We start from the raw sequence: 24,030 nt of genomic DNA, 5'->3' as shown, positions 1-24,030 counted from the left end.
TGTAATTTCCTTTTGCCTCTAAATGAATATAATTATCTATTGTATCTCTTTAAGTAATTAATATATTGTGCAATACCTTCTTGCCTTATGTTGATGTATTGTCTCTATTCTCCAATTATATGATTGTATCTACTTGGCCTTTGAATGATATAGAGTGGAGTTTCTTCCTTATAGCATCCTACTAGTTTTCTAATCTTCGTATGGTTGTTGAGTTAAACAAGGATTGAATCTATATATTTTGAGATTATATTGATGAACTATGCTTTCTTAGGCTGAGATAAAACTAAACATATTATTTGGTGTTGTTGGTCATGTTTTTTGTCTTATGCTTTCCCGATCATGTTTTGCTATGAATGTCTCTGGTTCTTATATGAAAATTAGGGTTTGGTATTTTCAAAAAATTGGTAAACCCTAAGAAAATCCCTAATTAAAGCATGATTTGTGCCCTAAGAGAGCCCTTCAAATCATATGTTTCACCTTTTGATTTGAGCAAGAAAATTCATTTTTGAAAAGATATATACTTTCAGGAACTTTTTAAGATTTTTCATTTTGGCTTCATATTTCACCAAAATGTTTCTTACCGTCAGATCTTTCTAAGATCTACAGTGGTCATCTTGTTGCTATAGAAACTTGCATTCACTTTATCTCATGCAAAATAGCGACCAAGTATGTATTACACCTAGGACCCAGTTGATTATTGATATGGTTTCAATGAGCTTTGCCCGCAATGTGGAATCTTCCAAGATCAATGGTAGTCGCTATGTCACCACCAAAAATTGTAAAGTTTTTACCCTTTGTGACATGGAAACCAACCATCGTAAAATAGAATCATGACGAGACCCAATTCCAAAAGATGGGCACTAGGATTTTAATTACTATTTGTGATTTTTGGTGGCATGATGGGATGTCAAAAATGTTAGGCACAGTAAAGGAGATATTGATTAGAACATTTTGTGTTTTATGATGCAAGATTTTTGTGGAGTCATAGTGGTTGCTAGGTCACCACCAAAAATTGTGAGAGTTTTTCCCATAGCAATATGGAAACCTCTCGCAAAACTAAAACACAACGGGGGCAACATTGAAGATGGGTGCCATAAAGTTTGTTTGCAATTAATGAGTCATGTCAACATTATGTAATGTCAGATGTGTCAGATGTAGTAAAGAGTTACCATGGAAAGAACATGTGTTACTTCACAATGTTGGATTTCCTCAGAAAATATGGTGGTCACTATGTCACCACTAAAAATTGTGAGAATTTCACCGATAGTGACATGGTGACCTCCTGCGAAAAGAAAAATAGTGGGACCTATTTTCAAAAGTAGTGCCAAAAGGGTTAACAGTTATAAATGACTATGCCAGTGTGTCAAGGTGGTCTGATGTCACACACCATGTGGATCCGCACTTAGAAAAGGATACATGTTGATTGGAGTCATCAGATCAAAGATAGATCGATGGTGGGTGCCATGTCACTATGGAGACTTGCTCGATCTTTAGTGCATGTGACATGGCGACCAAAGGAAAATAAGAAGGCCCCACCATAGTTGCTTTAAAATACTTGTAAAATATACTTCATCAGATCAAGATGCATCAACGATGGTCGCTATGTCACATACAGAAGCTGCTGGATATTTATGCATAGCAACATAGCGAGAATGTGACACATGTCCATGAGCTTTAGTGGGTCTAGAATGAGTTGCCAACAATGGAAAGAAAAGCTTACATGGAGCAACTTGATTGGGTTGACTACCAACCTAGCAAATTGAAAATGAGTCACTCATATTTCTATTCCTAGATTGTCAATTTTTTTAGAATTAATGGTGTGTTTTCAAAATTAGAAGTCAGTGCCACCCTATTTCTCCTTACAATTCATTTATGAAAATTAAAAGCTACCCGTGAAAACTAGAACAAGAGATATATTGCAAAAAATTTCCATTTCTTCTCTACACAAACAATTTTTAGAATTACAGAGAGCTAAGAGCCAGTTGAAGAATTGTTCCTCGCACGTTTGAAGTTGCAAAAGATTTTTGGTATCCACCATTTGTTACAAAATTTTGAAAGGGATAATGAAGAGCCAAGTAAGTATCCAAATCCATTAGATAGTGAAGAGTTCTGGTATTTTTGTGTCACTAGTAAACATACCACCAAAGAAAGTTTTCTTAGGAAAGGTAGATTATGCAAGTAGAAATATACATGATGACCTACTTGAATTATTGCCTGAGTCTACAAACGAGTCTACCCAAATGAAAAAGCTAATTTCTATGAACCCTAGGCTAAAGATTGTGCATGGGTTGTATGATAGAGGGAATTGGGTTAGGGATGCTACCACTACTAAAATAGGGCTCCATCTTTTTAAGAAGTGGTTCTCAAAAAGAAAAATGTTTGCTCTCCATGGAAACGTTTGGAATTTTGATTTGGAAAAACTAGTGGTCCCTGGTGTTTCTATGGATCCTGACCTACTTATGGCCATTGACCAAAATTATGACCCAGCAACCAAGGTAGTGAGAAGAATGAATGGGGAATGCCTAGTACGAATAAATCCTAAAGAAATTCAAGAAGTTTTTGGTCTAGAACCATTTTCAAATCATCACGTAACCATTGACCTGCCAGGACTTGAGAAAGAATACTTGTCTAATAGGGATAAGATCAGGTAGGATGCATTGAGGACACACATAGGTTCAATTGGAAATTTTTCAATAGAAACAGAATCTACTAAAGAGCCTTTTAAAAAGGAATCTTTTACTTCTATGGCCATAGAAATATATATGACTCTGTCTAGGGTTTTTGGTAACAATGAGAAAAATTTTGTGCCAATAAAATTTATATATATGATGACTCAAATCTCTTTTTTTGGTGTGGATATTATTTTTGATTTTGCATCATATATAGCAGAGGAAATCCATATAGGATTAGTTGGAATTGTGAAGATCAAGGTAGAAAAAACTTTTTGCCATTATTCATTGTTAATGCACATGTTCCTTTTTAAAGGGGTTACATATTTTTAAAACGAGATGGTCTTGAACCAAAATTATGAAGAAGAAGCTCTGTCAGTCTAGTTGTGGAGTGCAGATACGACCTGGGATGCATAGGAGGCCAATTTTGTCAAGTTTGATAGGTACTTTGCATCTAGGTTAAGATACCTCGTATTAAGGGACAATCCCAGAATCCCCAAAGCATTGATGGATTTTATCAAACCCATGGATAATCCTTCTAATTTGAAAGCATCACATAATTGGGTAGATATCATACCATACCCTATTTAAACCATTTTTAGGGTTTATGGTTTCCAAGGGACTACCCATGTACTACCCTACTAGGTGCCTTTGAAGGTAGGGATAGCTAAGATGTTGTGGCAGCTAGGAGGATTGCAGGAAGCACAATTGGCTAGAAGAAACAAAGGCTCAATTTTCTCAACTTGTACTATGGCCCACCATTTCATAATTACAAAGGGTGGTTGGTTATTCTTGTATAAATTCTTGGACCAATATCAGTCCATGATGATATAAATGGAGATCCTCGAGTTGAAGTGAGTTTGCAAGAATCAAAGCCAAAAACATCACTATCAATTCCATTAACCACATCTTCCAAGGAGCCACAACAACAATAAAGCCAATCATTAGCTTTTTTCATCAACAAAGATAATGCAATGAAAGGATGCAGTAGAAAATAGTCCCACCAAAAGAATGCTTATGATGTAAAGTTTTTCTGTTGCACAAATTTTTGTACTTTATGGCAGTAACAATGTAAATATCTTTTGTCTAAAGGATAGTTGTCAATTCTCTATGTCTAAGGCTTATTGCATCTCACACTATATAAGTGAGATCCTAGGGCTAGAAAAAGGGTCTAAGTCATTTACAATTTTAGTATTATTCTGACTATTGTTCGGTCCAGTTTCTTGATGCAAACTTTATGATGTATCCTTACTGCAAGTTTCTGAGAATGCATTGATGTTATAGGGTCTTAATGTCTTATCTTGAGTCATTTTTGAGTTCTATTACAATTGTTATATAATTTTAAAGGAAATTAATACAAAGATGAACTGTCCCCATATCTTTTCTTCCTGAATCTAGTCTCCATTTTTATTACCTGGTTATCTTGAAATTGTATGAGCAAAGTTTGTTCAATTGAATGCAATTAAGTCAAGTTGTATGTCATTTCACTATTTATTTTAGTTCAAATGAATTAAGTAAATGCTTCGGTGAAGTTGATAGGATTTCCAAGCTAGTAGGAAGGATGTGTATAAGAATGAGTTTTATTGAGAATTGTTGATAATTTTGATTGTAATGCAGTAAATTAGGTCTGGAAATTGGATAGACTCTGAATCCCAATGGATGAGGCATTGATCAATTAGTTCAGTCTACATATGAAGAAACCATGAAAAAGCATCAATCTTAAATTCAAAATCAATTTTATTTTAATGTTTAAAGAATATCAAAGCTGGTCAACACTTGTTTACATTTAAATTTTGAGTCCTAGTTTGCTACTATTGTCCAGAGTTACTTGTAAATTTAAGAAGAATTGTGACCAATCTATTATAAGGAATGTGTATTATTACTAAATGTCATAGAATGAGTGAAGTGTATATGTAATATCTTGTTGTAAATATTTCATCCCTCAAGTGCACCCGCCTTGGTTTTGCAAAGCCTAAAGAGTAGAAAATCTTTCTAATTTTGTTGAATTTGGGTCCAGATCTGAAGTACACATGACTTTTTATGAGAATTAGCTAATCCTTAGGTTTTTGTGATCTTTTTATCTTGGTATTAAGCAAAGTAAACTTTAAGAAAGTTGCCTCTAAAAAAAGATATAAAATATTGGTGAATCTTTCATTATGTTTTTAAAAAAATAATTTCTAGTGGCAAATCTCTCAATTTTTAATTCTAAATATGATTAATATTGGCAATTATTTTCGAATCATAATTTTTTTGTATAAAATATTGATGAATCTCAATAATAATAGGAAGTTAATTAATCACCATGGAATATTAGAAATCAAAATTGAACATTTTTTTTGCCTCGTGGAATATTATAAGGATCATTACATACACTTTAAATCAATAGTGAAAACTAAATATTGGTGATATATCCCTAAAGTAACTAATAATTATGATAATTGTTGGTCAGTTAAATATAATTTTTCCAATAATATATTATATTTAGGTGACTTAAATCTAATCATGTAACTAATATTGTGGTGAATATTTGAGTTTAAAATTTTCAATAAAATAAATTATTGAGCAATTTTAAATATTTTAGAACTAAATTTTATAAAACTATGGTGATTTAGGTTGTATCAAATCTTAATTATTAGCCAAATTACTAGCCAAAAATTCTAAAATTAGCCAATTTGTGAATATTAGCCACTAAAATATACCTTGGTATTAAGTATTCTATTGCTTAATAATGTGAAAACACCAATAGGTGTATCATCCCCTCGAGATTAGATTAGGTAGTTTGGTTTTCATGCATTTCTTTCTCCCTTTTCCTCTCAAGAAGTAGTTAGGTGCACCCTGATAGTAAGGAAGTCAGCCTTCTCTAGAGACTAAATCCCATTGTTTTAGTCCCACAACTTGGAGATTGTTTCCATGTTTCACAAGGTTTCCTTTAGGTCAAACTTTAGGCAAGGGTGCAAACTTTTGTGACAACAAGTATCACATCACCCTATAAACTTTGTAGCACAACTGTACTATAAAATATTGCACTTCCTTTCATAAACTATCATATCACTCAAAACCAACACCTAACTATTATAGAAACTATTGTGTGATACTTTTTGTTGCACTCCTATCACCTAGCTTTCTACAAACTATCACCTGAACTTGTTGCCTTCAAATTTTGGTCTTCAATTGTGTCCTAGCTGGTTAGGGGTGTTCCTACTTGGTTCTACTTTTTCCCTTGTTTATAATTTTCATATTTGGTTATTTTTTAGGTTGTAAAGATGAGCTTAGCTTCTTGGATGTGAACATAAACATCACAGAGTGCTCACTTGTCAAACTCAGTTATCTTACTTCTCTTGGCTATTTTCTATTGAGGTTCTTTCCTTTCTCTCGACTTGAGTCACTAGTGTTGTAAATTGCTTGGGTACTCTTGACAAGCTACTATCTCTTTGTTACATTTATTTGACAACTGAACATCTTGACTATACAATTTTAATTCTTAGAATGCTTTGTGTAATCATATTATGCTAAGAGACTTACTCTTACATGTTAGCTACAACTAGGCTACAAGTTGGTAAAGGAAATTGTCCCTCTTTTACAACTACCTTCTTCCACTAGGCATCTATGTAAGTAGGCTTTTGAGGGAGAACCTATCTTTGAAAACCAAGAGGAAGAAAAAATTTCCACCTGGTATGATCCTCTTAGCCACCTAGGTAGTTCTTTTGATACTCCCCTTGACACTCCTAGAGCTATGAATAGTGTGTCACTCACCATGAATCAAGAAGAAAGAAAACTTTCTTTTAGAAGACTTCTTTATGTTTAAATAAGAAAAAGCTTGGATAAAAAAGGAAAGACTTGAGGAAGCTAGATGTATGACTACTAAGGAATCATCTCACCTACATGTGGAGACTAATGCTCACAACTTTGAGAATCGACTTACCAAGACTATTTATAGCAATCCTTTTGCAAATCATCTGCTCTTTGATAACAATGGAAATAATACTCCTTCATGAACTCCTAGATCATACATTGAGGGGTATGCATCACCACCTAGACACTCACAACATTCTCATTATGGAAGCAAAGTAGACAATGAAGCTAATAGTAAAGACCTCATAAAGTTTCAACAAGATGAATATATATTTAAAAACTTATACTTAAGGCTTTAGAGAAAAATGGGGACCAATACTTTGCATATATGACTAATAGAGGTTAGCTAATACCACATGATTTTTATATCCAATGAGTTATACAAAATAAGGATTCACCCAAAAATGAGCTTATTGAGAAAGAGGTTCAAGAATTGTGAAAGCAACTCACACTTATGCAAATGGAAAAGAAGAATCCAAAAACATTATTTATTGAACTATATGTGATCTTCATTTTGATAAGAGTCTTTACATAATGTCATTTCCTAGGGATATAGAGATTCTCAAGTAGGAAAAATATGATGGAAATGGTGATTTACATGATCATGTGAGACACTTCTATGCTCTTAGCATGGATTTTATGCAAGGACACATATCTTATGAGGTTGTTCCATAGGACTTTGGAGGGACAAACCATAGAATGGCTTACTAAGTTGTTATCTCCTCTTAAGACCTTTGATGAGCTTGCCTGAAGATTCATCCAACACTAGTCGCACAACATACAATACCTAGTTACCATGTTGGATCTATGAAATATCAAAAAAAGGCCAGGAGAAACTTTTGCCACATACCTACAAAGATGGAGAGGACTACATTCTAGATACGCTCATCAAATCCCAGAAAGTGAAAAGATTGATATCTTTATCAATACTCTTGTACCAAAATTATACTATGATCTTATAAATTAGTTATTCACCTCACTCAATGGCATGGTTGAAAGCACTTATCATAACGAGGATATTTTTGTCAAGAAGGGAGATATTATCCTCAAAAAATATATGAGTCACAATGGGAACATAAAAGATAAAAATAAATTATGGAACAAGAAAAAGTATGTTGTTAATGATTGAATTATGGAAGTTCCTAAGATGAAGGAACCCACCTTTCATTTGACCAATGTTATCTATGTTGCAAAACAACAAGAGACAACAAGGTCTAACACTTCCAACAAATCACAATCTTTTGACAAAGCTAAAAAGCCTTCTAGACCTAGGTGTGCCTATACTCCAATGGTTGATTCATATGATGTGGTTTTGAAGACCTTGCTCCCCAAAAAACTCATTATGCTACTTGACAACTTATGACCCACATGTTAAACCTAATTGGTGGAAAGATGACCAATTCTTCCATTATCATAGAAATTAAGGGTCACAATACTGATAATTTTTTCAAAATTAGAGAAGTCATACAAGATCTTATTGACGAGAGGAAAGTTGTCACTGCTAGCTTAGTTAAGAATTTTGATCATGAGGCTTTTAAGAAACCATTGCCTAAGTACAAAAAAGGAGAGACATTCAATGCTAACAAAAGGGGTGATGATGAAAAGATCAACTACATATATGCCAACATAGACAATGTTCTCAACATGTTGAAGCCTATTCAGAATTTCTACATGATGGGTACCAAATTTGATGAGGAACCTAATTATGAAACTAATGATGAAAAGCCTAAAGTGGTCTTGAGAATGTGCAATCCCTGTCAATACTTCAATGGCAATAGACCTTGAATTTCACTTAGGGCAGTAGATTCTTCTTCTGCTCATGGTGAGACCTTAAACATGATTACTATGGGGTGGTCTAAGGTTGTTCTTAAAGTGGTTAATGATCCCAAACAAGCTTCCTCTTCCAAGAAACCCTCTACTTCTATTGTGTCTACCTATGATTTGGTGAGCCAATTACAACAAAACCCTACCCAAATATACATCTTTGAGTTGTTAGAGTTATCTCCTTTGCATAAGGAGATCTTAGAAAAATCCTTGCATGTAGCTACTATTCCTATGGACATTAGCAACAACAAGTTCCAACCTATGGTAAACCACATTTCTTCACCACATTACCTTATATTTTCTAAAGAAGATGACAAAGCATAGATTCATCCTCATAATCTTTCCTTACACATCAAAGTCCAAATTCATCGTAGTTGAGTCAGACTAGTACTAATAGACAATGGAATTGGGTTAAACATTTTTTTCTTTAGTGTAGTTCAACAACTAGGATTATTTAAATTTTCCATTGATCCTAGGTGAAAAATTACCATTAAGGATTATGATGAGGTTGAGAGATCCTTCAAGGGTCTTATTGTGCTACCCATTTGAGTTGGTCCTGTCGAGAAGGAAATGGTGTTCCATATCCTTTTGTTGGGGAGGCCATGGATTCACAAGATGCAATTTGTGTCATCAACCTATCACGAATGCAAAGAATTTCCCTTTAATGGTGTTGAGATTGTGATTATGGGAGATAACTCTATGTCTATCAATATGCTTACTATTGTTGAATCATTAGTGCTACATAACATACATGCTAGTGATAATAGACCATTTCTTGGTGAATGTGAGAAGTAGATGAAAATGATGAGTATTGATATGAGAGAATACACCTTAGACTCTATTGCGGTACTACTTGTTTCTCCATGTTCCTATCGCAAACCATCTAAGAAAATGAAACCCACCTCTTTGGCTATGACTATCTACAACACATTTTTCCAGTCTCTTATTCCCTTAAAGGATGAAAAAGAGGATCAAGCTATTAGAGAATGGATATATAGGGAAGAAGACCTAGTGGATGAAGTCATACTTGCTACCCCTATTTCTCCCAAGATATATGGGAAAGGTTACCAGTTTCTTAGAAATATGGGTTATCACAACCAAGGACCTTTAAATGATAACACAAATACTCTTGTAGAACCCATAGTCAGACCAAGAGGGAAAAAGGAGAGAAACTATAAGCTCATGTTATTGTATTAGTGACAATTTACCAGTTTTTGACCAAGAAGACCCTACAGCTACTAAGTCTAAAGATGAAGTTCAACCTACCAATGTTTCCTTACCTTAAGAAGAGGACTTTGCCCCTTCTACCTCTCTTGTTTGAGGGGGGAGATATTTCATTCAATGATAACACTTTCTAAGCATCTACCTCTAAACAACCTAAATTTAATGAATCTGATGTTGAAGATCCTAATAAAGAAAGAGTTAGAAGAAACATTGCTCGACTTGTGGCACACAATCAAAGAACTGATTTGAATGACTATGAATGGGAGTCTCTTTTTCACACATTATATTTGATGTTCTCTCATAGGGTCTGATGAGTTAGGCTCACAACTCACTTTAGTGGATCACATTGGTTCTCTTAGGATTAATCTTGCTTTGGATTCTTTCATAGATTTCCTTATAGACTTTGACCTTCTTGTCACTAGAGACAATTCCTTTTGCATTAATAACCTTGAAGTATCTTCATCATTGTCCCTTATACACCCTGATCTCATCAACTAGCCTATACAAAACCAAAGACCCGAACTTCCATCATTCCAAAATGATTATGAGATCGCCTTCTATTTGAATGTGATTGAGCTAGTAGTCTCTTCCACCAATGAACCAACAATTAAAATGATTGAGTCTGACATCAAGTATTTTAGTCATACGATAAAGAGAAAGATGAAAAAGAAAAAGCTCAGATGGTGATAACCACTTTGTAGTAGTGTCTGAGCCAAAAAATAGTAAAAAGAAAGGCATATCAGAGGGTGAAAAGATGAGGTACTTGGTAGCCTACCCACTTATTTCCAAGATAGGTCATCAGTTTTGATTAAACCTACGCAACCCATCAATCTTGGTACTATAAAATCTCCCAAAATCATACATCTTGCTCAATCAGTCTCAATTGAAGAGAGAGAATAATTTCCTCAATTTTTCCAAGAGAAGAAAATTAACTTTACATGGACATATGCTGATGTGTCTAGAATTGATACAAATCTTATTATGTGTCATCTTTCTATAGCTTCTAGCGTTAAGCCCGTTAAACAAAAATTAAGGAAGATGCACCCACATGTGGCCCTACTTGTGAAAGTTGGTTTAGAAAAACTATTAAGTGCAAAATAAATCCAAGCTATTGATTATGTTGAATGGATATCCAATATTGTTCATGTTTCTAAACATGACAAATCCATCAGAGTATGTACTTATTTTCAAGATGTTAACAAAGCTTTCCCAAAGGATGACTTTCCACTACTAAATATTGACATAATAGTGAACATGATTGTAGTATGACATGTACTCCCTCATGGGTGACTTCTCAGAATATAATCAAATAAAGATAGCTCTCGGATTAGGAGAAACAACTTTTACATGTGCTTGGGGTACTTTTTTCTAGAATTCCATGCGTTTTGGTCTCAAAAATGTGGGTGCTACATATTAGAGGGCTATGACCACAATTTTCCAGGACATGATGCAGAAGAACATGGAAGACTATGTTGATGACACCCTTGCTAAATCTAAACAAAGAAGCACTCACCTAGTTGACCTGAGTTTGATATTGGACCGCATGGAAAAAGTTTAGCTTAGGATTAATCCCAAGAAGTATGCTTTTGGTGTTACATCTGGATAATTGTTAGGTTATATTATATTAGCTAAGGGCTTTGAATTTGATCCAGAAAATATGCAAGAAATAATGGACATGCCACCTCCTTGGAATATCTATCAACTAAGAAGTCTACAAGGATGTTTACAATTCATTAGGAGGTTCATCTCTCAACTAGCTAATATGTCCCAACTGTTTAACAAAAAATTGCATAAGGGATCCACATGTGTATGGAATGAGGAATGTGAGAAGATCCTAACTCAAATCAAGGACTACCTAGATAAACCACCTTTTGTCATGCCTCATATTCTGAGAAAACATTTGATATTGTATATTTCTACCATAACTAATTATTTAGGGTCATTATTAACTCAACATGATGGTAATGGGAAAGAACGAGCTATATACTATATCAACCATACATTAGTTTCTTATGAGATTAACTAAAATAATATTAAGAAGGCTTGTCTTGTTTTAGTATTTGCGTTGTAAAATCTTCGTCATTACATGCTTGTGCATACTACACAATTAGTGGCTAAGATTGATCCTCTAAAGTACCTTTTAAGTAAGGTTGTGCTTATGGAAAGACTAGCTAAATGGATGATGATTCTATTTGAATTTGACATTTAGTATGTCAAATGTAAACCTATCAAAGGACAAGCCATTGTTGATTAACTCGTTGATTTTCCATTCCACGATAATGCTCCCATGCAAATAGATTTTTTGGATTCATCCATCATGTATGTCACATAAAGAACCTAGAAAATTTTCTTTGATTGGTCATATTGGCTCCTAATTTGGAAGAATTTTAACTTTTTTTTATGATATCAGAAAACCTAGGGATTAGCTAAAAACCATTGTGGGCATTGTGTAATTCAAAATAAAAGGACCAACTAACAAGACATCAAAGTTTTCTCCACTTTGAATTCTACAAGATTCAGGTGGGTTCACCTTAGGAATTTGATTTTATCCACTTTCAAATCAAGAGTCTTAACATAAACTCTAGTAACAATAGATTATTGAGCCTTCTTTCTTCTAATTCAATGGTCATAAAGAGATTGTAATGAGCTATTTTACCAAACCCTAGACACCATGAATCAAGTACAGGCTAACATTTTACACTTAGTTAACATAATTGTAAAAGATTGATTGATTATGATATTTTTGCACTTAGCAAAGCATTCCATTCAAATTAATTCACAAGGATGGTCAGTGCCTTAGCCATTGGTTATAACTAACAGAGGTCACACCCCTACTTTTGGATCTTATCTCAACACTTTGTGCAAAGATTTATCTATATTCATTTCTAGGTCTTATACTTATCATATCTTTACTTATGACCATAGTGTTCTTTCAATATACATTAAGCTTTTACATAATCCATTAGATTATTAGCAAAAGAAAATTGAAATATAATTGAGAGTGAATTACAACTAAAATTTAATAAACTCTGCTATCAAAATTTCAGAGAATAGAATAGAGACAAGGAAGGAGACAAGATTTGGGATAAAATCAACTCTCAATATTTGCATTCATTTCTTTGAATTATATACAACTCAGTGATCATCTCTACTAGAAAAATAATGCAATAGAGCAACAACTGTAACTTTTGTATTCAATTTTGGAATTGATTTACAGTATGCATGGACTGACTCAAAATTTATATAGACATATGCAAGAAAATAAACTTAGACCCTTCCTCTAGCCTTGGGAATTCACTTATATAGTGTGAGTTGCAACAAGCTTTAGGCTTAGAGGGAAAAAGATAGTTGTCCTTAAAAAAATTATTTACAAAATGACAAAACTGTCACAATCAAAACTTGCACAAGAAAAGACAAGATTGATGATCTTGTGCTTTAGTAACAGAACGGCTTCTTCATTGGTCACTTTATGGTGGGGCCAATTTTTTTGTAGCAGTTTCTAATACATGGATGTTTATTATAACTAGTTGGTCATTTGCCAGATCATCAATTTGGGTGGCTATATCCACTATTGCAATTGGTTTCTCTTTCTCTCTCTCTTCTATTTGAACTACTTCATCAACCAACTATAATTTTTTGTGGTAATTACTTTGTTTGCAACTTTCTCTTCAACTTCCATTTGCAACAACTATGTTGATAGAGAGTAATCTACTATCCACTTGTCAAAAAGTGTGTCATCTGGCCAGTTGAAACCTAATATCTATTTCTCTCTCTTCAAGATATCTCTCTCCAATTTCTTTATCTCAAAAAAATCTTGTTTGAAAGAATAAAAAATAGTTGCACTTTTACAACTTCCTCAATGGTCCTTGCAAACCAAATGTAATTCTCTTTATTCACCACTTTATTTATCCTGATGCTTATTAATTCCTTCAATTCATTGGCCCATTCTTCTTTATCCTTTATTTTACCTATGCTTTTGAGTGCATGGGAGAAAACATCAAAACTTTTGCTAAGATATCTAGAGAGATAAAATTTTAGTCTTCTCTTTAGCAAGTCTCTCTTATGATCAAAATTTAGGAGATCATTAGCCTGATCAAAAGTTTGTTCTATTTGGTCATCAAAGTGGTCAATGATAGAGCAACATAGAGTTGTAAGTGCATCATCTCTACTAATCCATTTGTTCAAAATTATTCTCAAGGTGGTTTCATCATTATTCAATTCATTCCATATCTCCACAAACCTTGTCAACTCTAAGTGAAATAGAGGCCAATTTATTCTATCCACTAAATATAAAATGGTATCCCTGATCCTATCTTCATGTTGAATTTTTAATTCAGCATGCAACTCCCATAGCTTGGTAGTTTCTTCTTTACCTATTTCTTTTATAGTAGTACCTCCTTGATGATAAGGTGTATCTAGGATCTCCACTATAGGCCCTATGGGTGGTGGAGGAGCTTGGGAGGAAGCAATCATCAGCTGGCTAGGTGCTTCTCCAACATTTTGTTTTCCTTGCTGCTTCTTAGAAATTTGAAATAATTTTTTCCATTTCATTTATTTTCCTTCGTCTTTCATCATAGGCTTCTAGTACCTTGTCAAAATTCTCATTTAATTAAAGGAATTTATTTTTATCCTTGGTAGCCACCACTGCACCAAACTATGCTACCTCTTTACTCATCAGGGCTACTAATTCACTATCCACTACCTCCACCCTATAAACCATGAGACTATCTGTATGCTTAGAATATGAGACCTCTTGGATTCTGGCCTTGTCTCTTTTTTGGATTGACCATAAGACTAGAGCTTTATGGTCATCATTGCATTTTACCCCCTTATGTGCTTGTAACACTTCCTCTTTAGTTTTGAACTTAGTTTCATTTTCCTTTCTCACTGTGTCAAAGATCATTGCATTATCAATGTCCCATTCTGGTAGTATCAGGACTCCTGAATCTTTCAACAACTGTCTTCCCCCTGCAGGGGTGATTTGGCTAAATTCCTCCATGAGGTTAGCATTAACCTCCTCTTCAATGTCAAAATCCTATCTCATAGGTTGCTTTGCCTTTATTTTCTTACATCTAGCCTCAAAAATGTTCAATGTTGTTTCTGCACAAAAACTAGATGAAAGCCCTAGATTTCACAAAATCTTCATCCTCCAAAAACTTCCTAGTTGCTTGTTCCATAATAGGATCAATTTACTCCCCTATGAAATCCTCTACAATGAGAGCTAGGAGTGGTATGGGAGGCTTTGCAGGTGCTCTTTCTTCCACTTCTGATGTGGTTATGACTATGTTGTCCTGACCTCCCATTTGTTTCAATTGTTCCCTTAAGGAGTGTTCATCATCAATGTGGATGGGGTCTATGAAGGGGAATACTCCTCAGCTCTTGATGAAGATCCATGTTCTAACTTCTACCTTTTAGCAGCAGGTGATGTAGGAGGACTCTCTCAGGGCTATCTTTTCTATAGAGGGATAGGTTGTATGTTTACACTACTTGCTACAACATGTCCTACTTTCCTTTGTAATGAATATTGACCTCGGCTTATGATGTCCTTAGTTTCCAATCTCTTCTCAATTTCAATGGCTTGGTCTGGGTAGCCTTGTACCAAAATTGCCTTCTTCTCATTTAGGGTTTGCATGAATCTAGCAAAATTATTCATTTGTTTGTTAATTTTATTCCCCCAATATTTTATACCGCCAAGGGATCATATTTTTCATCTAGTGCATTTATAAACTCAAGAACTCTATTGTAAACTTTCCATTTTTCTTTTCTAACTTCGTGCTCTTGCAAAGAAAATTCGTTCCTAATTATATCCCTAGGAAAACAAATAAAATGCTCATAAGATTTAGCCTTAGTTCTATCTTTGATGCCTCCAAAAATTTATCTAGATGCCTCCATCCTCCCTTAGTAAAAAAATAATTGTGGATTATAGTGAAATGGGGAAAAATTGTACCTTTGGATTTTCCCATCATCTCCTTCTCTTCCAATCCTCCTATTTGGCATAGGAATTCTACAATTCCAACTACTAGTGGCACTTGATATGGTAGAACATGGGAATTCCTCTAATTCATTTTAGCCCCCTCTCCATATTCCCTTTTCGCCATCATTTAGATCCAATCAGAGATATATATTCATGATGTCAAGGTTACACAGTGTGCTAGGCATGTGGCTAAGCCTAACTAAACCCTAGTTATCCCCTTCGATGTTATGATCGTATATCATTTTCATATTTTCCATCAAGTGTTATGATCTTATGATCAGGGTTTTTAGCATCTATTTGTAAGCCTTGAATTTTCCCTCTTCTGTTGTTACGAAGTGAAGGCTAGCGGGGGATTGTAAAGGCAAGTGTTGAGTATCTTGATCTTACAATATATCATGTGATCATAGCATCACAGGTGTGTGTTTTGAAGTTTATGATCTTACGATCATCCCATATCTTATCATCATGAGTATTTTATGTTAGATGGCAAGTGATACAATGTTATGACAAACTGAAGGGTGTATGACCATCAAGGCTCAAAAGAGGGACTCTCGACCATATGAAAGCAAAAGGATCATAAGATCATAAGATATAAAGTGTGAAGGATCATGAAGATGAGTCCAGGGTCTCTCAATGTTATGATAGACAATGTGATCATAGCATCATGAGGGTTTGTTATGAGGGTTTTGGTCTCATGATTGTCCCAGCAACATATGATCATAAAGGCTAAAAAGTGGACTCTTGACCCTACGAGAGCAAGGAGATCATAAGATCATAAGCAAGAATGTTAAAGATGAGTGGGGCCAAGCAAATGAGCATAAATAATTTGAAACATGTGGCAATTGAGTCTTCTAAAGATACAAAAGGAAGTGCACCGTACGATCACAAGGGCAAACCTTGAGAACTTCTAAAGCTACGAGGCTCCAACCAACATATGATTGGAAGGTAAGAGTAGTGGTTAATGGATAACTTTCAAAGTTATGATAAGAATTAGTTAACTATGATCAAGAGATTGTAAGGAAAGAAAAGGTGAGACCTAATGTTACACAAATCTATGATCATAAGATTGTAAGAACTAGGATACATGTTGGCAAAGATACGAAAAGGTTTATAAACCACTAAGCATAAGATCATAGCTATGAAGAGGACATTGCAATTGATGTTCTAATCTTATGATAAGTTGTTGATCATAATATCATGGAAGACTTGAAAGGAACCCTCAATTATTCGATAGGGAGGTGATCATAAGATCGTAAAGGTAAAATTCAAAACTTACGAGAATACGAAGGGTTTTGACTTCAAAATGATTGTAAGATCATAAACCCCAAGATTGACATGGAAAAAGTGTTTTTAGATTTTTTGAGATAGAGAACAATGGAAAGCCCCCAACCAATGAAATTTGAGAAAGGTTCAGAGAATGCAAAGTTGAATAGTTGTGTCAACATTCCATTAAGGTGGTAGAAGACATTGGGTTTGAATTCTAAATGATGCAGAATAAAATAGGGCACAAGTCAGGAGGAAACAAAGCTGAGAAGGATGAGCGTTGATGCTCAATCTACAGAGCAATGATGGGATCTAATTTTTAGGTGGAGTAAGGTAGTAAGAAACTTATATGAAATTAGATACACTAAGTGGCCCACCAAGAGAGAAATAAATGTCTTAGAAGAAATTGGACCGATTAAGGGAAAAGGTGGTTGCAGGCAATCAAAGGATTTGTTTTCCATCAATGAGCTACTTTTGATAGTGTTCTCGATGCCTAATAAATGCAAATTTTATTCTACTACCACCATGGTTATCGATCTACTAATCAAAGCAATAATGGTCATTGGTTATGTCTCTTTAGGGCCTGAGTTGACATAAAAAATAGATTTTTTGCATACGGATGTACATCCGATCAAATCTTTCTCTAATCATTAGCTATTGCTCTTTTGTAACTTGATCTTAGTGGTTGAGTTTAGGTTTTTAGTGAGATATTTGAGTTCTTCCTGAACTTTATAAAAGGCAGTTGTAAATATGTTTTAAGGGTTCTCCACCATTCTGTTATGTTTACTTGCAATATCCTTGTGCTCTACAACTATATTCCTTGCCTTCCATTAATAAAATAGTTGGTTTCTTACCCCTTCTTTCCATTCAATAGTCTATGCATGTATCTTGCCTCTCCTTAAATGTTTCTTTTCTATTCCCCCTTATTCTGCATGTTATATTTAATCTACTGATAAAGGTTGTATTGTAAAGATTTCTTCCTTTCAATATTTTATTAGTTTTTGGCCTTCATGTGATTCTTTGGGAGTAGGATAGAGTTAAGACTTGTATATTTGGGCTTTTGATTGATGTATCATGCATATATGAGAAGAATTGTAACTATTTCAATTAAGTGCATCACCCCCTTTCCCTTTTAGCAATTTACTTTCTTGCACCTCCTTCTCCCTTCCCCCTTTAGTACTAGTTAGGTGCATCCTAATTGTAAGGAAGTTGGCCTTCTCCGGAGACTCAATCTCACAGTTCAAGTCCCATAACTTGGAGATTATTTCCATTTTTCACAAGGTTGCCTTTAGGTAAAACTTTAGGCAAGGGTGCAAACTTTTGTGACAACAGTTTTTGGCATGCCCAGTGGGACAAATATTAAAAGATTCAAATCAATTTCTAGAACCTCCACTAGTCATACCATATGTTTGTCACACCCAGTGGGAGAGTCAGATTCATAAGTCCATTGGTTAGCTAGTTTGAATAACTATTCGTTAAGAAATTGGGTGTTTTTCTCAATGTCATAAGCCTTTGGAGGCATTCATCTAATACCATGGTGACTCTATGCATCTATCAGTTTCAACATACCAAGTGCTAGTATGATTTTTAGTTTTTATGTTTCTTCAATATTTTTGTGAAGTTGTTTTCCTAAATACTTTATCATGGATTCCCTTCATAGGGATGCCTCCCATTTTCCCCCATATCATGAAGAGTTTTTCCTTAGCCCTCCCATTCTCTATATTAGCCATAACCTAGTTATAACCAAAAAGATTACCCAAATCACCAGGAGGTTGATTTTACTCCAACCCATCATATTATTTTTGGCCATAAATGTGTTAAAAATTTCCCCACCAAGTATATTTCAGTCCAAGAGTTCCAGGAGTAGTAAGAGAGGAAGGAAAAATCAAGCCCATATGTTGATTCCTCCTGAGGTTTATTACCCCCTGCAATATCAAATGATCAGCCTGCCCAGTCTTCCTTTGAACTTTATAACAATCCCAAGGCCAAGCTAGAAGAGCTCTGAAACTATGTAAATGGTTTGCTCCTGAGATTTTCTAACTTCGGAAGGACTTTTAAAGAAATTCATAATCCTTATGAGGATACAAACTGTGGAGATTATGCTTATGTTATGCTCATTATGACTTCTTGGCTTAATGATTTGCGTTATGAGAGGGAGATGTGGGAGAATGACCCTTGTTTCTCACCATGGTGTCTGAGGCATTTGATATTTTTAATGAGACTAAGGAGGCTCTCCTACATTTGCAACAGGAGGAAGAATTAAGATAGAATAAATTTGAGGAGGCAAGACTCAAGTTTTCCCAAATGTAGAGAGCTAAAGTGCAAGAACCTCTAAGGAGGAAGTTTGTTAGCTTCAAACAAAGAAAATTTTCTACTTTAAGCTATCATGAACCTCAATCTATAGTTCAAACACCTCCACATGTCAATGATGGTGAACCTGAAAATGATTATTGTCTCTTCTTTGTTATCCATGAAGAAGTAGATATATCTTTTCCCACATCAGAGATATTAAATGAGCAACCACCAATTGAGGAACATGTGTCACAACAAGAGAGGAGGGTCAATTCAAACCTCAACTCAAAGCTTTTTGAGCTTCAATACCATTCAAATAGTTTGGGATCCAAGTTCACTAAGCTTTTCAAAATTTTCAACTATGTGAAAAATCCATACCCAGATACATATTCTGGAAACTTTCTCAATGTTAAGATCCTTATGACTTCTTGGCTTATGGAGTTGCATGATGACAAGGAGATGTGGGAGAATGATCCTCATGTTTTCACCATGGTGTTTTGGGCATTTGACATTATCAATGAGGCTCAATAGGTTCTCCTTAAGTTGCAGTAGGAGGAAGAGTTAAGACAGAGGCAATTTGTGGAGGATCTTGCAAGAAGATTAGCTACTGCAGAAGAAGAGATAAGGCTCAAGCTTTCTCAAGTGCAAGCAATTGAAATACAAGAGCCTCCAAGGAGAAAATTGGCTAGCTTTAGATAGGGAAGCCCTCCTATTCTACAAAATAGTACACAAGAGCCAAAGGCCCACTCTCAAGAAACATTGCCAAATCCATTTGAAGAAGAGCCACCCAAATGCAAGTTTGCTAGCTTCGAAAGGAGTGAGCCTCCCCAAACTTCTATTTTGTGCTACAATGATCAAGAACTTGTGGCTCCTCAACTTGATGTTGAGTTGATGCCAAAGGAGGAAAATAATGATGAGTTTGTTCTTGTTCTGGAGGAACAAAATTTGGCTTTTGAGCCTAGGGTGGAACTTGAGATCTTGCTACAAAAAGAGGAAGCATTGCCTACTCTATCTCAAGAATAGGAGGTACAAGTTACTGCTCATAATCTGTCACATACTCTAGAGGGATAATTATTGTTGCAGCAGCTAGAAGCACAATGAAAGAAATTTAAGGCAGAGCTTGCAAAGTGGTTGGAAGCCCAACAATAAGAACATGAGGCAATTCTTGCAAACTACACAAAAAGAAAGGTGTGAGGAAGAACTACAAGTGATGAGAATATTGTCTACTACAATAGAAATATCAAAGGAGACACAACTTGCTCTTTCTTCCATATCACAAGAGCCTGCACAAGTGTAGGAGGTGTGGCCTCTTGTTTGCAAGAATTCACATGGGCTTGAGGAGGAACATATATTGCAGCAGCGACATGAAGAAACACACATACTACCAGCCACACCATCCCCTGCTAGCCAAGATGATTCAAAGGTTGCAGAGCACAACCAAGTGGTCAAGGATGATACCTTTGACTCTACACTGTCAAGAGGATGCCCTATTAGGCATCTAGCTTTGCAGCAATACAAGTTGCCCCTGATCATGCTTACTCTTGAGAATGAGGGAGAATTCTATAAAGAGGAGCAAGTACATTTTGCTCTGCAAGGTAATGTCCCAATGTTAGAAAGCTTCATTATTTTTAGCATTAGGAAGGTGCTTCAAGTTGCAGTAGCATGCTTTTCATGTGTGTTGCTACTTTCAATTGCCCACATGCATGAAAGAAGAAATCAACTAGTAAGGAAGGGTAGCTACTTCAACAAACCAGTTAATGGGTTTGTTTGACCTTTTGTCTCTGTAAATTTTTGTAAATAGTAGATTAGGTGTCTTCTTCTTTTCAAGAAGTGCACAAGCACAGGCTATTTCTCTATAAAATAACAGGTTTCAAATTTTTCTGGTTATTTGTAGAGCAGGGCTCATTTTTTGTGACTCTATAGCCCAATGGATTTCTTAAGGCCATTGATCCTATGCTTAGCAGGAAAGCATCCCCTTTGAGTCACTAGAAATGTTAGTCATTTTAGCCCGCCCCCTGCCCCTTTATTCCCTCGTTGCCATCTTTGAAATCCAATCAAAGATATCTATTCATGGCGTCAAGGTTGCACATTGTGCCAAGCATGTGGCTAAGCCTAACTAAACCCTAGTTATATCTATCAATGTTATGATCATATGTCATTTTCATATTTTCCATTAAGTGTTATAATCTTATGATCAGGTTTTTTAGTATCTAGTCGTAAGCCTTAAATTTTCCCTCTTTTGATGTTACAAAGTGAAGGCTAGTAGGGAATCATAAAGGCAAGTGTTGAGTATCCCAATCTTATGATATACAATGTGATTCTAGCATCGTGGGTGTGTATTTTGAAGTTTGTAATCTTACAATCATCCCATATTGTGTCATCGTAAGTATTTTATGGTAGATGGCAAGTGATACTATGTTACAACAAGTTAAAGGGCATATGATTGTCAAGGCTCAAAAGGGGGACTCTTGACCATACGAAAGCAGAAGGATCATAAGATCGTAAAATATAAAGTGTGAAGGATCATGAAGGTGAATTCTAGGTCTCTCAATGTTATGATAGTCAATGTGATTGTAGCATCATGAGGGTTTTTTATGAGGGTTTCAATCTCATGATTGTCCCAGTAGTGTATAATCGTAAAGGCTAAAAAGGGGACTCTCAACCTTACAAAAGCAAGGAGATTGTAAGATTGTAATTAGGAATGTTAAAACTAAGTGGGGCTAGATGCATGAGCATAAAGAATTTGAAACACGTGGCAATTGAGCCTTCTGAAGATACAAACGATAGTGGACCTGATAGGATTAACCGTAGATAGAAATAATAGTTACATGCAAATATAACCAATACCAAAAAATAGTAGATTGCATAAAAGAGAACATAAGACACCAAGATTTAACGTGGTTCACCCAATCCTTGGGTTATGTCCACTAGTAGCAAGTTCAATATTATTATTATTCAATGATTACAATCCAATATCCCTTACAACTCAATACCACTGCACGAAGCTACAATATCACCACTACTATATGAAATCCCTAACCCTAAGCCTTTTTTATAAAAGCTTTTGCTACTTACAAAATTAGGGCTAGAATAAGTCATCCAATAGGAAAAATAGCAGTTGGCACCTTTTACAATATAAGGGTATTTTTGGCTTCGGGGGCGTTGCCTCCGAAAAACCCCTACGAGGGCGTTGCCCCTTGACCCCACCCTATACTGCGATAGGGAGCACACCCAGGGCACTACCCCCACACCCTGCAAGGGTGCTACCCCTTGACCCTATCTTAACCACCATAGAAATAATATGGGGATAAAACCATGCTGAATAAACCTCTTAGTCTGATTAGGCTCCACATCACAATAATCTCCCACTTAAAGACTGATCAAACTCCACAACAATAACCTCCCACTTGAAGATTGATCATAGCACTACTAAAACTGTAGCTCCCACTAGAATATATCAAACCACCTTAGACTCTATTGTTCTTTTATTATGTTCAATCGAGAAGACCAAACGAAGCTGAAGAGGATTTCAGCTTCTCCCTTGTCACTACCTTTGTAAACATATCCCCTAGATTGTTATCTGTATGTATCTTTATGTATCTTCTCCAGCTTTAACTATCCATCATCCAAAACTGACTGAATGAAATGGTACCACAACTGTATATTTTTTGTCTTTGAATGTAGAGTTGGATTCTTTGCAAGATGAATGGAACTCTAGCTATTTGTGAACAAATAATTATCCCTTTATAGGTGTCCCAATTCTTCCATGAAGAACTAAAGCCATATCATCTCCTTAGCTACCTCTATAGTAGCAACATACTCTGCCTCTATAGTGGATAAAGCATTAATCTTCTATAATCGAAAAACCCAACTCACTATTGCCCCACCAATAGTATATACATAACCTATAGTACTTCACCTGGTATCAATATCCCTTGCCAAATCTGAGTCAACATAGCCTTGTAAATTAGTAGTAGAGCCCCCAAAATTTAAACACTTATTGGATGTTCCTCTCAAATATTTGAGAATCCATTTAATAGCATTCCAATGCTAAATTCTTGGATGACTCATATACCTGCTAACAACCCCCATTGCATGTGCAATATCTGGCCTTGTACATACCATATCATACATCAAGCTTCCTACAACTAAAGCATAAGGTACCTCAAACATCTTATCCTCCTCTTCTTATGTCTTGGGACACATCTCCTTAGTCAAATTCAAATGACTAGGTAAAGGTGTGTTGACAGCTTTAGTATTCTCCATGGAGAAACGTTGCAACACCTTTGCAATATAATCAGCCTGAGATAATATCAATTTCTTATTCTTCCTATCTCTACAAATCTTCATACCAAGGATTTGTTTTTTTGCCCTCAAATCCTTCATAGCAAATGAATGTGCTAACTGTTCTTTTAACCCCTTAATGTGATCCATGTTAGACCCAGCTACAAGCATATCATGAACATATAAATATAGAATAATGTAGCTATCATCATCCAACCTCTTAAAATAAACACAATAATCTGAATGACACCTACTATATCTATGCTCATGCATAAAATTGTCAAATTTCAAATACCATTGTTGAGGTGCTTGCTTCAAGCCATATAAACTTTTCTTCAATCTACACACTAAGTTCTCCTTACCTTTGACCTCAAATCCTTGTGGTTGTGTCATGTAGATCTCTTCATCCAAATCACCATGAAGAAAGGTTTTTTTAACATCAAGCTACTCTAAATGCAAATCTTCAGTAGCCACAATATCTAAAACAGTGTGAATAAAAGTCATTTTAACAATAGGAGAAAATATCTCATCAAAATTAATGCCCTTTTTTCTGTGCAAATCCTTTTACCACTAACCTGGCTTTAAATCTTTTCTTACCTCCATCCTTTTCTTTCAACCTATAAACCCACTTATTTTATAAAACCCTTT

Source organism: Cupressus sempervirens, chromosome 10 (genome assembly GCF_028749045.1).
Source record: "Cupressus sempervirens isolate cs-2001-9-10 chromosome 10, ASM2874904v1, whole genome shotgun sequence".
Lineage (NCBI taxonomy): Eukaryota > Viridiplantae > Streptophyta > Pinopsida > Cupressales > Cupressaceae > Cupressus > Cupressus sempervirens.
Note: the sequence above shows the minus strand (reverse complement) of the source record.